A 16,985-nucleotide genomic window follows, 5' to 3' on the forward strand; every position below is an offset into this window, starting at 1 on the left:
AAACATGACAATGTTGATTGATGGGACTGTAAATTCTCAGCTCCCCGCCGGCACTGCATGTGCCCGCGCGCCCCCCCCCCCCCCCCCCCCCCATTGTGTTAAGAAGTCATAATGTACCGCAATTCCGCAGACAAAACACGGCACCATTCAGCACCTGGTCTGAGGTCTGAGAAGAGAAAACAAAGCTGGACAGGACTAACGGAGAGTCGGCGTGCCTCACCGGAGCGTCTGATCTAATTGGAATTGCAATTGGAGAAGGACTCTCGCTGCCATCAATCACGACACCTCACATGGGTTTTGGAAGGATTTCAGCGGGTGGTGGGGAAAGCCAAAGCACGGGCAATCAGGTGTACACTTGAATGTGTGTGCAGACTATGAGGGGTGGGGGTCGAATTTGATGCCTTGCCAAAGTTTGATTTTTTTTTCCTCTGGTGAAACCCGAGGCTTTTGAAACAGCAGGCCTGCAGAGTCGGCGGCCTGGGTTTAGGAGGGTTGTGGCGGTTTGTGGTGGAGGGGTGGGGGCAGCTTGTCATCTGTAATGGAGGAATGTGGGGCCGTCTCGGTGGGGCAGAGTATTCCCTTTCACACTCTGGTAAAAAGAATAGGAAGGGCAGGAGGAGAGGGGAAGGGGAAGGGTGGAGTTGGGCCTCTTTCTCAGACATTTGAGGGGTAGACGCCGTGTTCCAGTGGCCTATTTTCAATTCCTAGAAATGCTAGACAAGCTGCACCTTCTCAAGGTAACACTGCTGAACAAGCTCCTGACTAACGCAATCAGAGCCCAAAGCACACGGTCACTTAAATCTATATGGCAGATTTAGTAAATTAAAAACAGCTCGGGTCATTCAACTCTAATCAAGTTTAGTCAGACCTGATTACTCATACGTTACATAATCAGTCAAATCCAGACAACTGTTTAAAATGTGTTCAGCTACAATAAGAGCAAAACACACACACACACACATGCACACCGTTTTCACTGCTACAGGATTTGAGAAAGATGCCCCACAGATGTGAGCCCACATGTGTCTTTTGAAGGATGTGTAAGTATTGACAGCGAAGGATCGGCCCCAAATGTGGAATGCCATTAACAAGATCAATGCCTTCCTGCCTGAATATGGTTTGTTTTCATGTTTTATGGTTTGAAGATGGAAGTACTGATGTCAGGTTGCGCGCAAGGTTGGGTTCATCTGTGGTTCATTTAATTTGAGGCTTCCTCCTGTGCGAGTGGCTTGGTGTGACTCCTGTAGGTGTGTGTGTGTGTGTGTGTGTGTGTGTGTGTGTGTGTGTTTGCAAGTCTGTATGTGTTTGGCTGTGGGTGTGTGAAGTATGCAAACTGTGAATCACTAGTATCTGTTCATCCCCTGTATCGTGACATGCCCACTCCTTTTGTATCCTACATAACACTCACACACAGGAACACACCTTTCTCCTTTCATTTTGCTCTTTTATTCCTCCGGGCTTGATTTTCCTTCAGAGCTTTAATGAAAAATACAGGGAGCCTGCTGAATTTACACAATGAAATAATTAGAAACACTTTTGGCACGTGTTAGAAAGAAAACCCGGGGTCCATTCAGACTAGAGACCTGCTCTTCCCACCTTTGGCCCCTGGCATCTGCCACCAACATGAAATGGAAAAAAAAATGAAAAAACTACAACTGAGTTGTATTTATTGTGGTGTAATCATTAGGATTAAGCCGGTGCAGAAACGCATTAATTCCTAATCCTTCCCGTGTCCCCTCTCCCTATATCATCTTCTCCCTTGTTCCCCCCACCTCTCCTTTCTCCTCCTCTTTCTTCCCTCCTCTCTCTCTCCATGCTTTACAGCACCAAACGCTTTTAATTTGTCAGGAGGGGTGAAGGAGTTCGGGGGGTTAGTTAGAGGCACTCGTTCGGAGCAGCTTTGAGCCTCTGCCAAGCTCTCGTTCGCATTGTGCTGCTTACAGCTGGGCTTGCCCTCCTTCCCTGCTCTCTCCCTCTTTCTCTGCTCTCTGTTCTTCGTCTCGCTTTCTTTTTTTTTCCTCTTCTTTCTCTTTTTGTGTGTGAAAGCGCTGTCTGCTTCTCTTGATGGTTTCTGCTACGGGGAGTCGGGGAGAAGAAGGGGGTCACTTGTCATGGGGCCAACCTTCGGGGTTTCCATCCATTGTGCATGGACACACATACACACACACACCCCCACACACACACACACAAAGACAGTCATGCACATACACGAGCACACAAACACACACCAGTGGCAATAAATACCGGGAGGAGGACGAGGGTTGAGGAGAGAGATGGAAGGGCGAGAGGAGGGAGGTAAAGGGGCCAACACGGCACACTCTTTCGAGGCAACCTCGCAGCTCCACTTTCTCGCTTTCTGCAGTTCTTCAGCTCTCTTTCAATTTTTTTTTTTTACAGAAGTAGAAAGCAAAAAAACTAATGGAACAATATAATTATGTTTTTAATAAACTATATGACGCTGTGCCGAAAGACGTGATCAATGGATGAAATAGAGTGAGAGAAAGAATAAAAAGCAGGTTTCAGAGACAGGAAGCCAAAGCACAGAGATGGAGAGAAAAGGGGAGGCGGATGAAATGAGAGAGATAAAGAGGGGCAAAACGAGACAGGGTGGCAGCAGAGAAACTCCAATAAAGGCGCAGATCAGATAACGGCGTCTCTGAGGACTTCCAAATGTCCTTTTATCTCTGCGAGAAATGCTGATATTAAAATCATGCGGAGATAGCGCTTCGTCATTTACTGCCTTTACCAAGTAGTGAGTTATTACTGTAAATTGGATCAGAAAACACTCATCGAGGCTCATCTCCAACACGTTTGGTGACTAAAGTTTCCTCTTCCGACATGTCAATGTGTCGCCCTGACAGCATATTGTAGCTGGTGAGAAGCCTCGAAGGAAAAAGGAGTGACACATTGGTCGGGTAGGAACCACACACTTAGTCAGGGCTTACTGATTCATCCCGTGGGCTCAGGTTATCCCACAGTATCAGGTGTATACTTTGTTGCATGCCAGACGTCGCCTACGAACGTGAAAGACACATTTACTTCTGTTTGAATGGAGAAGAACAGAGATGAATGTTTCTTTAGAATGGGAGATTATGTTTGATTCAAAGCCTCGTTTACTGTCAAATGTTTCTGCTCTATTGTTGGTTAACTGTCTAATGGGGCAGTAACTACTGATTCACTGCCGACTCGTGAGTCCACATATGCATGAGTCTTTTTTTGTGACATTTGTGACATTTTTTATTTAGTCACATATCATTTTGATGTACCTCGTTTTCAGTTTTAGAGAATGTTGGTTCACAGGAAGCCGATGGAGCTTCCCAAAGCCTTACGTTAATTGTCCCATTATTTGTATATTAGTTCAGTCAATCATTGTCTCATAGACACCATATACCAATATAATACCCAGACCTGTCAAGTTCATATGCAAAATCTTACCAGGTATCTTTGTCAAAATATCACACTTATTATAAGACACCAAACAAGTAACATGTCAGTGAGATGGGACTTGTTTGTGGACAATGCATCTTGAATATGTGGTGTAATGTTACGAAATACTGCTTTTGAGCATTTCAGGCTCATTTTGACACACACTTCCTCATACTATTGACATATAGCTCAAAATAGTTTTCTCAGTTCATTTCAAGATCTCTTCTGATTTTAAAAGGCTGATATATAACATCTTCCTTCAAGAAATTGTATCAAGTTCATTTTCCATTGTTTCATTGGCAGATTGTTTGTTTTTTAATTACATTGTCACATGTTGTTGTTTTTTTACTTATTTTTGAAGTGGCCTTTTCTTCAAGAGTACTTCCTCTTTGTATGAAATATGTATCACTATTTACAAAACACGTATGACGAAGAAACAGGAACATGCTGTGGGAAATATGACGACTGGAGCTCTGTCATCCGGACTAATCAAATCTTAAATTAAACACCCTCACAATAACCATCGGCTGGTGCCATAAAAGTGCCTCAGCCAAAGTAGAAAAAAACAGAAGAAAAAAAAAAAAATCACATTTAATTTGAATAACAAATGAATCCTTTTAGTGGGAGTGCTGCAATTTACTACAACATGTGTGGATAATGATCTGACTTCCAAAGGGGATCACATTGAGTTTGGTAAAGGTTGCATCACCATGACAACTTGAAGAGAAGGCAGTTGATGGAGGGGGTTGTGGGTGCCGTTTTCACAAAACACAGAGTCGTGAGGCCCCGTGGTGAAGGACAGCGTGGCCTCCTTATCCTTAAACATTCCCAGGGAAAACTCAGTGTGAACACCCAGTCAACCCAGACTTTCACGTGACCAAAGTCTGGTCAACCCACGCCTTGTTTTTGGACCTAAAGCCGATACGCAGCTTCATATTCACTTATAAAACAAGACAACAATGTGTTTGCAAGCACACTGCTATGTTGTTTTTTTAAGACTGTTTGTGTAATCCTCACCCACCCTTTTCATATACAGCACTTATCTTTTTAGATTTAAGATTTCACAAGTAAAGCCAGTACTGTTTTCAAATGTACTCCCATAAATCATCTCACTTTATTTTCCAGCATAAGTCACGTATGTGTATAAGCTGCCAAACCGGGTTCATTCTTGTGCGGCAGCTTGCACATGGAGCAGTAGGGAGGCCGAGTCAGCTACGTAACAAACACGCCCACACTCTGCAGCGCGTGGAGGAAGTTAAGTGAAACAATGTGCTCAGGATGTGCTCACCAGCAACACACATATGTAAATTTGGGCTCGGCTGAGCTCAGCAGTTTGGCCCTCCTCGACTCTCTTCTTCCAGCCCCCTTTAAAGCGCAGGAGGAAACATGACCGTGCCGTGACTCCTCCAGGTTTACATTTCCCTCTAATCGCCTGGGAAAACAGGAAATTGCGGTCTTGGAAAACGCAATGTTTATACTTGGGTCACATTTACACAAGAACCCCTCCCCCACCTCAAACCCTCCTCTAGTTATTCGATTGTCCGTTTTCTGATTTGTCTTCTTGACACCTCGATGTCATTACCGCACACAAGTTGTTGTAAAACTGATTTAAAAGGCATTGTTAGAACGTTGATTACTGTACGTGTATCTAACAGAAACAGAGTTAACCAAGTTATTAACTGCCTCGACATAAGTTCAAAACTCATTGCTCCACAACTTAGACTGAAACCTAAAAACAAAGACATAGTAAGTCAATTGATGCTCCAGCGAGGCACAAGAGGCTCAAACTTTTATGAAAACTTCACATCGGCAGAACATGATTCATACCCAATGCTCGGCTTCACCATCATATTTGTCATCCTCCCAAGTTGAAAGGGTTCAGAACTGGCCCTCATCCAATGTGCCTGCTCCGTCTCTGTCACTCTGCCCTTCACTCTTCACTTCACTCTTCACCGTCGCCTGTCTGCGATCTCCACAAAGCATGCACTTAACATTTTACTCTCATTTCCTTTATGTTCCCTGCGTCTGCTTCTCGTTTTGTCCAAGTGAATACTTTTTCATACACATATGCTCGTTTTCATTTCTTCGCCTCTACGCCGTGGTCCATGTATCTGCCCCCCCGTCCCGCGGCAACCTGTAACGCAACCTGCACCACTTCCTGATCCACGCCATCAATCAAGCCGCTCCCTTCCTCTCCACAGCTTTCACATTGGCCTCAAGCCCTTACTCCCCATTTCATGGATCATGGACCTCCTGCATACTTTTACGCACTGTTGTGTGAGTGTGTGTGTATTTGTGTGAATGATGAAAAACAGTGGGAGAGAGAAGTGTAACTTGATCTTTGGACATCTTGAGTGTCTTGCCTCTGCTCCGTTCTCCTTGAAGGGATGTGAATGGCAGACAGATGAACACACCTGGATCCCTGAGGCGCCACGTGCACACAGGTGTACGCACACTCACACACTTACACACACAGACACACACCGTCTCCATTCTCAAGTCTGCTCTAATGCCTCTCTTAAGGCCCCGGAGTTAAGGGGAGAGCCTCTTTGGTGTTGGCTGTGAAGTGTTGACAGTTGCACATTACGGAGATAAATTGAGGCCCTGAGTTTGCTGTTTTTGACGTTGTAGATGGATTGTTCAAAACACTCAGAGGATAATCCAGATGGAACCTCAGACTTTCTGGAGAAATCTCTCTGGTCCTGGCTCACAGCGTGTGGGTATGTCAAATGAGGAAACTGATACAAGTAGCTCCAGATGATTTTCCCCCATGTTGTATACGTGCAACAGAAAATACTAGAAGGGATGTGGGGTGAAGAACTGACAGAGTGGGTCGAAAAAAGAGAAACTGAAGACAGAGAAAGGGATTCAAATGTGAGGGAAGCAAACAGAACACCTTTTAGTCTAATATAATAATGTCAGTTGTTATTGTAACGGTGAGACTATTTTGGCACAGGAAAAGGAAAGTTATTTTTGGAGAAGGCTTACTGCGGCCGTCTGTATGGCTGACGTGAAGGGTGCCTGGGATACATGGTGGTCAGGTGGTCCCCTCAGATTTGCATATAAATACAGAGACATTTTTTGCGTTGGCGGCAGGGGGGTAGACCGGGTTAAGTGCTCACACTGAGTTGGTTTACCCAGCAAGCCTTGATTTAGTCTGTGGCGAAGGGCAAAGCTGTCATTAGGAGCTCACCAGGCTCACCGCCACTGCACACGGATAATATACCAGCCTGGTCCAGTCTGCTGCAGGAGAGCAGCTTTATGGGGAAAGTCTGTCCAAACTTCCCACAGCAGTGATGATCCTTCATTAGCTCTTTGTAGAGAGAAAAGAAAAGCTCACTATCTCCAGCGGTGTCTCGGCTGTCGATGTTGAGCTTTCAATTTCCATGTTTTATTTAATACCAAGATTCTTTTTTTAATTAATTTTGGCTTTAGTCGCACATCAGACAGCAATTTGATGCTGTCTTAAACAGCAATTTTTCACAAGATAAGAAGAGCAGCTTTCTTAAACTTCATGACAATGCCTTTCTTCAGCTCAAACAACCATTTAGTTTGCTCCTAATTCTTCAGTTTAACTCTTTTATGTTGCCTAATTCTTTTTTTTCTTTCATGGGCAGCGACTACTTTTGTAATCAATTTCTTGAAGTTATCATACATGAATTGGATGGCAAATAATTTGGCCTATGCGACATAACTTTCATTTGCATCATACTTTTATTATATACAACGTGGCTTAAAGACAATGTTCTTCCATTGCAGAATCCCCAATGAACACAAAAACAAGAACTCCACATTTAAAAATCAACCCCATTTTGACAATGAGAAGAAAACTCTGTATTGTGATTTAGACTTCTTTATCTGAGTAGCTAGCCAAACTGATCACATCTATTTTAAATTAAATTAACTTCTTTTGCAAATGTGCTCGGCGAAAGTATTACAAAACATCTTGCGAAAGGTCAACTTAAAAATAATACAATGCTCCTTTCGGATTTACATTTACTTATTTGCTTGTATTTGCATCAAATAATCATTTGGAGCTTCAACTTCTGATAGTCACAGATTTGATAATCAACACTGATGTGCTCCAATCACAATAAGTCAATCTATTTATAGCTGGAGCCAATTGTGGTCCCACAATTGGAGCACTGCATGTATGGCGGTAGCACATGTAATTAGCAGAAGGAGAAAGATAGAAGAGGGTGTACGTGTGTACGCTGAAAGAAATGGAAGAGAAGTGGCGAGCGGTTTCCTGCTCTCTGCTTTTGTCTTGCATTTTAAGAGGGGTTCAGCCTCATTGTCGACAATGAACACGACAAAGGGGACTTACCACGGTCCTCTCTCACCACACACACACACACACACACACACACTCTGGGCCTCAAACGGCATAATTTGAATTTAAATAGAAGTGTACAGTATTGTGCACTGGTGAGTAAAGTGCATCATCCATTAGCGAGGACATCCTAAGGTCTCCTTTAAATCACCCTTTGCTCCGCCTGGCCCGTGCTCTCTTCCTTTCTGTCTTTGTTAGGAGATGTCAAGAGACAACAATGAGGACATTTGACAATCCTCATTTGATTTTTTTTCCCCACCACTTTGCTCATTTAATATTAGATTGCATAAAAATAATTAACCCCACCTGGCAAAATGAACAGTAGTCTCTTTGGAAACGAACGTGAGGCCCAAGCTTTGACGGTTAAAGAACTATACCAGTGTTTCTATGTGTATAAGCCTCTAACAAGTCACGTATATTATACATTATTACTGAACATTACAACGAAAAGTCGTACAAAAATGACAGTTGTGTTTTTGTTGCCAGTGTCTATCTAGCACAGAAATGGCGGACTCCACCCCTAACAATGACAACTATGATAGAGAGAGGTGATATCAGAATGTAGATACATTTCATGGTTATTGCTGACAGACTGCCACGGTATTAAAAAACAGGGTTGGATTTCATGAAGAAAATTAAGGATTATAACTGTAAGTATACACAATATGTTAATTGGTTAAGATATGTAAAACCACCAGTATGGAGCTTGTGTTTTACAGTTCTGTGTTGCTGCAAATCCATACATTGTGTTGGAGAATTAGATACTTTCAGCGTTGAAACCCTGTTCTGAGTTATACTCTATATGGGGTGTTACTTTTTCTTTTCACAAATCCAGAATATTTGCAGTTTGTGGACGAATGTTCACCAGAGAGAACACAGCTGTCTTTAACTACAAATGAAAAAGCCTGATTTCATATTTTACGCACCGGCCAAAAAAAATGAAGAACAGATATACAGTATATGGGTCTTTGTTTGAAAGAACAATTGCACTGAATTACATCAAAGCTCTGACAATACCCTCCAGATTCTGATCAATCGTCTAAAAGCATACAACGTGTGCAGAGACATTGAACTAACGCGCCACTGCTCTCCTCGACTGACGTTCTGTGGCTTGAATAGTGTCAGGGGACAGAAAAAGCTGTTGTGTTATCTTGTCAAAGCATGGGGGCCACGCAACAATGGCGAAACGCATCCGCTGCCAAAGGAAACGTTTTATACGTAAATTGGTAGTTGATGACACATATTTGATGACCGGCAACGGTTTGAACTATGAGCCTGACACTTCAAAGAGATCGGGTTTCCTCACAAGTTTATTTCCAGTTCCTCTCTGCAATCACTTTTTAGTGGTGTTGGCTTGGCTGAGGGTGAAAGGGAAGGAGAGGGAGAATTCACACACAGGGACGGGCACACACGCACACACGCACACGCACACACACACGTACATACACACACACACACACGCGCACAAGAGCTTAGACAGAGTGCTTGCACTTCAAACAAATGGGACTTCATCAGTGTACATCAGTAATGGTTCCAGGCTGCCCCAACAGCCCTAATCATTTCCAGAGGGAGATATAGAGCGAAAGACAAGCTTTTTCTTTTTTTCTGTTTTCAGTTGCAAGTGTACCTTGAGCAAATCAAACAGTAAAGCATGTATAATTGTAGGATAAATTCCAGCCTGCTGGTAGAGACATGTGAAGGACACTGTGAAGAGAATACAAAGAACTTTGCTTTTATTGAGGATCATCTTCACATTCTATACTACTCCATTTGCATGTTCTCAGTACAGGATGCAAGGTATAAACATAATCCACAGTGACTACAATCCAACCCCATTGTAAGTCATGCAAACAAAGATCAGGAGAGGTTACGTTCAACAAACCGCAAAGGACCGTGTTGTTGCCAACAGATGGCTGCTGTGTGATTTGGAACAAAGTCTTGCAGGTTGGCCTTGAATAGTGATATTTCATCAGAGGTGATCCGACTGAAGACAAAAGGACCTCTTCTTTATGTCCAAAACAAACACGGTATTCCAGTGTTTGCATCCAGTGTAGAATCTCTGTATTTGGAGTCAGGTGCTGTCGATACACAAAACAAGTCATCAGTTGAGTCAATGTGGGCCGCTACAAAGAAAGTGATCATGTTTGAGCACCTGGGGAGAATTCTTTTGTAAGGAACGCATTTGTGTTCTCGAATTGAGAAGAAAAAGGAGTGGGAAAGTCCTCTTTCTTTTTCAGTTTTTTTAACCAGACTGTTGGAAAGCAGCGATACAGAGAGTTCTGGCCATTTCATCATTGCTAAGAGGGGAGTTTGTGCAGCTCTAGAATCAGTGGATTGAACCACTTAATGTGAGCACAGTGTAAGGAAGAAAGATGATTTGGCTCCCATTGAAGTCTACTTCCTAACTGGAGGAAAGGCAGATTTGAATGAAATCCAAAAACAGAAAGAAGAAAATGATTCCTCCCGGATATCGAGGATAACTGGATTGATTGTTTCTAGGACACAAATGGACAGATTTTAGAGAGAAAAAAGAACATGTGTGGTGACAGTTGGTCTCATCATGTGACGCCCCGTTGGCAGACCGCAGAGATCTGGGCGTGTTGGTTGGCTGGTTGTCATTGCTAGCTCACGCCTGATTGGACAGTGGTCAACGGCACAGCCACACCCCTCTGTGGATAAACTAATCTCTAGGTAGCAGGTCCATAAAATACAAGAGTGTGTGTGTGTGTGTGTGTGTGTGTGTGTGTGTGAATGTGAGCAAGAGTGAGAGAGAGATGGGATCTACACTTACAACAGTGCCAGTTCATGGCAGCAGTGGAAACTTCCGCATCTACACACACAGAGACAAATACAGTATCATCTACACCATTCACCTTCCCTGTTGTTCCACACAATCTCGCCCTCTTCTCTCACTCTACACAAACACACACACACACACACACACACACACACACACACACACACACACACACACACACACCAACCCAGAGAGCAGTGGTGAAACAACGCCGTGTGGGAAATAATCTGTTACATAGATTGCCTGTGATCATTTTGGTCTTTTCCCAATGACCTTACACCGCAAACATCTGACAAACGACGTGCTTCCATGATATAATACTAATGCAGTTTATGAGCCATTACCGGCCCTGACATCCGCACGGTGCTCCAGCTGACACAATTTGTGGTTACAGCTTCATCGCCTCAACAGTCAAAACACAGAACAGTTCCGACAGCAAATTATGACCTACCTTGGAATGTGGAAACGGCTCTGCAGCCAGTGAGAAGTGAACGATGTAGAACAGAAGGAGAACGCATAGCGCCCTATGACATCAGCCATCTTGGCAGACGAGGAAAAAGTGATTGCAATCAAACAATGGGTGCAGCCAGGGAGCTGTTTGAAGAGATGCACCATCCTGGTAGGAAACTAACACAATGTACTGTGGCTCAGATGTCCTGTCTGATCTTGTTCCCCCATGTTTGATTTCAGTTTCAGCTTTCTTTTATTTTTTAGTGCCCTTCAGTAATCCTTTTATGAAGATCAACATCCAATTATTCACTCGTTTTTAGACTTTTCTCTCAACAAATACATCATCTGAAATGTATGTTACTGTTTTATTTGTCTATTAGGATCTACTTAGCCTTTCCCTTAACTAAACAACAGGTCTAATTATATCACACATCACAGTACAACTATAAATCATCATATATGTTTCATGCATTAAAATAATGTTACATATCTCTGGAGTATACTAAATGGCATTATTAAATAGACTTTTTACAGTAAATGCCTGCATAGAAGATGTTATCATTTGGGTTGATTGGTTCACAGAGCTCAGCTCACTGAAGCCTCTTTCAGAAACCCACTAACATCTGGCTTTTGTCTTACATTTATCGGCTCAAGCTCCATGGAAACAATTTTTGCCCCTTTTTATCGGCGCAATGCTATATGATGTGCGTTGAAGTGAATATTTAATTGAAAAAATCAATAAGGATTTGGACAATTATTATAATGTATTAAAATACAAAACATACAATGTCATAAATTGTCTCCTCAAAGCAACCAGACTCCAAAAAGACAACATTTTAAGTCGCTGATCATTGTAAAATCAAATTTAAACAGAAACAAAATTAAACTCAAAAATTAAAAACATCTTTGTTAGTCTTCCCACTGTTACAACAATAGCCAACTCTGGTTTGAGAGTTTGAAAGACTGAATAAGTAACAGATGGAAAAGAAAAGAAGTAATCAAAGTTTTCACTGTTTACTAAACTTGTTTTCCGGCACATCCGTGACGAACATTGACCCACCAGAAAGAAAAAGGAAAGGCTACTGGCAATGGAAGACGGGTCTATCGACTAATTTGAGTATGTTTTACCATATTTTAAAACCCCGCTTATATGCGCTATTTTTGGAGGACAAAGGGTATAATATAGAAAAGTAAGAGAAAGTTAACGACAATCGCCTTCAATAAGAGACACAGAATACAGCTGAGCTGATCATTTTGGGACGTGACCTCCAGTATATTGTGATGAAATAGCTGCTTACACAGTTTAACAATACACATATATTTTTCACATGCAAACTCTTTAAATATCTTTGGAGTATCTGGAATGAATGAACGCAAAGGAAAGTGTCATTTCCACAAATGAGCTTCCACAAAGTCATCATGTGAAAACGACACAGCGAGGCGTCACTCCCCCTGCATCGGAGTGAAATGTAGGAAGACAGAAGGTTCTGTTAGCCGTGACTCCAACATGACTTAGTCATGACATTCAGTAACAGACGTGTACTGTTGCTCTTTCTCAACCACAACCCCTACTTTCTTTATCTCTATCAGTTTCGTTCCCCTCCACCCGATATATGAGAACTGTGTCGAGCAGTTGTCACACTCCATGACAGGTTGTGTAAGGCTGCTTATCTGGTGTGTTGTGAAATTGGCCACAATGCCCCAATAATGTGGTCAGACAAGCTGGCTATACAAAAGACGGTTGGAGACAGAAGGAGAGAGACAGAGGAGGCCTATTTCCTGAGAGGAATATTGATCTGATCATCTCTTCCTCCATTCTTCTATAGCTCCAGCTCCTGTCCTCAGATAGTCCTCGGGAGAAAGAGGTTGAGTGACAAAGACGCGGGAGAGGATGGAGGCTAAAAGAGAGTGGAGGAGACAGAGAGAAAGAAACAGATAAGGGAATGGCGCCACAGCAGCATCCTCCTTGCCAGGCCCACAGTTCTGCACTATACAGCAATGGCACAGGGAACAAATTAATAATATATCCACACAATCTCTCAAGTGGTGTGGCTCCCAGGCACTCCATTATAACCACAAGTGCACGAGCTGCAGTAAAGCACTTTAGTCAGCAAGCCCTCAAAATGCTCTATCTGTCCATCTGTAATGCACACCCCTCTTGCTCAAGTTCATCGCTATCAATCACAAGCTATTAGGCCCGAGGAAAAAACTGATAAAACCCTCACCAAAGTACATCTTAATTGAGGCTTTCATATTCATCCTTCATGTGGTGCAATGCTGACGTGATCTACAAGCTCATCAGGATGAAATTAACCAACCGAAAGAGGCCACGTTTCATCCAGTGGGACCAACTAAATAAATACCCGGAACCATCCGACCGTGCGATCACTTTACAGCACCCATCGTCTTCCTCTTAGTCTCCTCTTCCTTCCTCTGGGAGGTTTTTAGTGCTGCAGGGGTTTGAGCTTAAATTCTTTTTTTGTTAAGGAACCAGCACATATATCATTGATGTACTTATGTGATCAAAATTGTGCACCGTAAAAGAAGAAATGTAAGTCAGAACACCCTATTAACACCCTAATTATCATCTAGTGGGAATCAGTGCTAGCTAACAAGTTAGGCAAACAGCATGATGGTCATTCCCAAGAGAGGAATTTGCTGTGTGGGATTGTTGAAAAAAAGAAAAAGAAGCTGCTTAAAACTCTTTTTTTAAAATTATGCCAAAATGCAGTTTTCTCCTCTTTAAAAAAAAAACTTAAATAATTGCACAACAACTATAATTATATTAAATATTTACATTCAGCAAAGTAGAGGAGAATTTATAAGAAAAATATTTAGTGAAAGCAAATATTAAGACTTGACGCCCATTTTCCATTCAATGCCCCACCCCTCCCCGCCCCCTTCAGGGTCATGCAACAGTGCTCAGGCATTTAAAAAATGTGGCTTGCTCAGGGAGAAGAATGCAAGCTGGTTGAGTTCACATGCAGGTGAACGATGACATTAAATGCCCTCACCTGAAGCTTTGTTTGTTTTTATTTGTACGTGCATCATAGAAACATACACCAAGTGTGGCAACTTATTTGTATGTATATAGAATTCTCCGAAGCTCCCTTACGACCAGCTACAAGCCGGGATAATCAGTCGCCACAGGTTCATGAGCAGACTGGATGTGACCAGTCCTGCCCATCGCCCACTGCAGCTTCCTGAAAACCTGAGCCTGTCCCACGGCTGCCATTGGCATGCATGCTGCTAACCTGTGAACAATTCATGAGGGCCCTTTCCATATTTTATGGGGCTGAAATGGATGTTTTATGTCAGGACAGAGGAGTGGAAAGGGGAGAGACAAAGCAACATGATAGAGCGAGGCACCGGTGACAAGAGCTAAAGCAAAGAAACGAGATGAGAGGGAAAGAGGAGAAGAATAAAATAGGAGGGAGGGGGAGTGTGTGTATGTGTTTGGGGAGGAGGGGGTACAGAGAGAAAGAAAATTGAGGAATCTGTACAATCTGTACGACGGATTCCCTCACCGCTCATCTCAAATCTCTCCACAATTAACTTCCACCTCACCTCATTCGTTCATTGGCCTCCCTGGGACAATATGTGGAGCTTCTTGGACTCTTTGAGACTGGCTGGAGGAAGAGGGACAACAAAACAAAGGCCACGAGTGGAGGAAGGGAGAGAAGAAGAAGAAGGAGTGAGACAGAGACTCACAATCACTCGGCTCAGCTAATGACTGTACAGCGGCGGGTGGCGGCTCCTCCACAGGGAGCTGCCCTCATAACCGACAGGGCCTGGCTGGGTGTAGTAATTGAAAGTAATGATAATTAATATCATCGGCATAATCACCATTCGTTATTACAGGGAGGATGTTTATAGCTTGCTCTGAAAGGGAGAAATAAGGCTCAGTTTGTTCAAAAAAAGGGATCTCATTAACATTTTTAGCTACCCTAATCTTGTTTAATATCGAGGAGAGAGAAAGTGGAGAGTGTTTTGCAGGAGCGGCTGGGTAATTATTAATAAAGATTAAAAAAACAACATGAATTCATATTCCGGTGCTTTTCCTCTCCGTCGAACTGAAAATTGATGTTAAATCTGGATAAATTGGGTTTGATGTCATGGATAACAAGTTGGGATTAACACACATGAGACTCCTCTGCATCGGTGGAATATGCATTTTCAGGTGACATCATACACAAGAGCATTTGAGAGGCAAATTATGGTAGTCAAATATGGGAGACGAGCAGCGTGCTATGACCAGGAACAGACTAGGTCCTCAATTTATCGTGGCTCCTGGTTGGTGTTGTATCAGCCCGACTAATGTTGTCTGAGTCTCTGTGGATTCGAAAGGAGAATGTCAAACTTAGCGAATAAGCGAATGCATATCATGAATATATTTCCATTTGTTTGAGTCAGATATATTATGTATTATCATGGGAAACATGGAGACAGATTAGTGACATTATGAATTCAGTGAGATGTGATACAGGCTGAATTGGTGGAGTTAGCACATGTAAGCAATTAGGCTAACTTCATAGTCACGTGCGCTGTATTTCTTTCTTTTTTTTACCATATTCAACAACCAACCCAACCACTGCTTTGTGAACGATATCCCATGAAGCAGATTGCACTAAGGGATGATGAGCGTGAATCCAACACACAAAAGAAAAACACCTTTCCCCCTCACACACCCTCTTTAGAAGACCTATAGTTATTCAGTTAGTCCAAGTACAATTAAGTGCCTTTCAGTTGCAAATCAGAGCAGAGCTGCGAATCCGAATAGACAATCAAGCAAGGTCGCTTCCAAAAACACAAGCTTCGTGTTAAGCCAACTCCAGCCTATTAGGGAAGGGACATATGTAGCTAAATTACACCGTGCACCCAGGGGATATGCAAATGTCCAGGACCTCCCGCATGACTTACCTTCTCTTTTTTATCATGCAAACTATGTTGGTGTGATAAGCCTCATATGAAAAAGCATAGGGCTCACTGTGTGCAAGTGAAAGGTCCTCTATTATGAAATGGGTTACCAAATGCTTTCCTAATAACCAACACCCTGTGTTTGGTAATGCCAAATAATTAATTAAACTGATGAAAACAGCTGAATTAAAACATCTTTAAATGGTCAGTGGGAAATTGTTTGATTAGCAAACATTCTGTTTATGTGGCTGCAGTGTGTGGTGTGAAGGGATAGCAATATTTATATTCTTACCAAGCAAAATACAAAAAAATCTTACTTATTATTCCATCTTTGGGAGCTGTTCCTTAGACATTTGCAACTGATTTTAAATACACTGTAATTTGTTTTTACACAGAAGTGGCTTCTCCTGCACTTTGAATTACACCTCTGCCTCTAATGGAGCTATTGGTGGAAGGGCTTCTTTGGATAATTAGATATTGATGTGTACCGATTTGCCATAATTGCAGGGATAATGGGGAAACCCACAAGTAGCTGCTTTATCTTTTTTTTAACCCTTCTCTTTTTCTTTTTCTGTACTACTCTTTTAATAGCCTCTATTTCCAACATCTCCATCCAAACCCTCTCTGGGTCTTTCATTCTCGTTCATTTCTCCTGCATGCTCACACCCCCTCTCTCTCTCTCCCTCCCTCGCTTTCAGACCACCCAGACAGCCGTCCCTGTGTGCTCCAGCTGTTCCCCTGCTGTGGCTCGAGTTTGTGTTACTTTGTTTCCGCATGGCTACGATTGAGGCAGCCCCCACTGCGACCCATCCAACCCCATTTCTTTCTCCGCTTGCTCCGTTCTTCCCTGCGTCCCTTTTCCTCTCTCTGCTCATGCCCTCAAAGAATCGGAGAGGGATGGCTTTTGTGTCCAGTGCAGGTGTCCCGGGTGGGTGAAAAGGGGCGCAGAGGCTGTGGCTGCCTACTGACAGGGGGGGAGGTTATTCAGCCTGGGATCCCCCACCTGTGGCAGGTCTTGACCCACATGAGTCAGCCAGTCACTGCTGGGCTATAGAACCTTTG

General features: G+C 42.9%; 1 long non-coding RNA gene across 1 annotated transcript; it reads right to left on the reverse strand.

The window, feature by feature from the left end:
• Positions 1-9,468: 9,468 nt before the first annotated feature.
• LOC117738682 lies at positions 9,469-11,208 on the reverse strand. The gene is made up of 3 exons (XR_004610105.1): positions 11,008-11,208; positions 10,551-10,589; positions 9,469-9,837 (listed from the first exon to the last, which is right to left on the reverse strand). It is a non-coding gene; the product is annotated as an uncharacterized LOC117738682 (long non-coding RNA).
• Positions 11,209-16,985: the final 5,777 nt, after the last annotated feature.

Source organism: Cyclopterus lumpus, chromosome 11 (genome assembly GCF_009769545.1).
Source record: "Cyclopterus lumpus isolate fCycLum1 chromosome 11, fCycLum1.pri, whole genome shotgun sequence".
Lineage (NCBI taxonomy): Eukaryota > Metazoa > Chordata > Actinopteri > Perciformes > Cyclopteridae > Cyclopterus > Cyclopterus lumpus.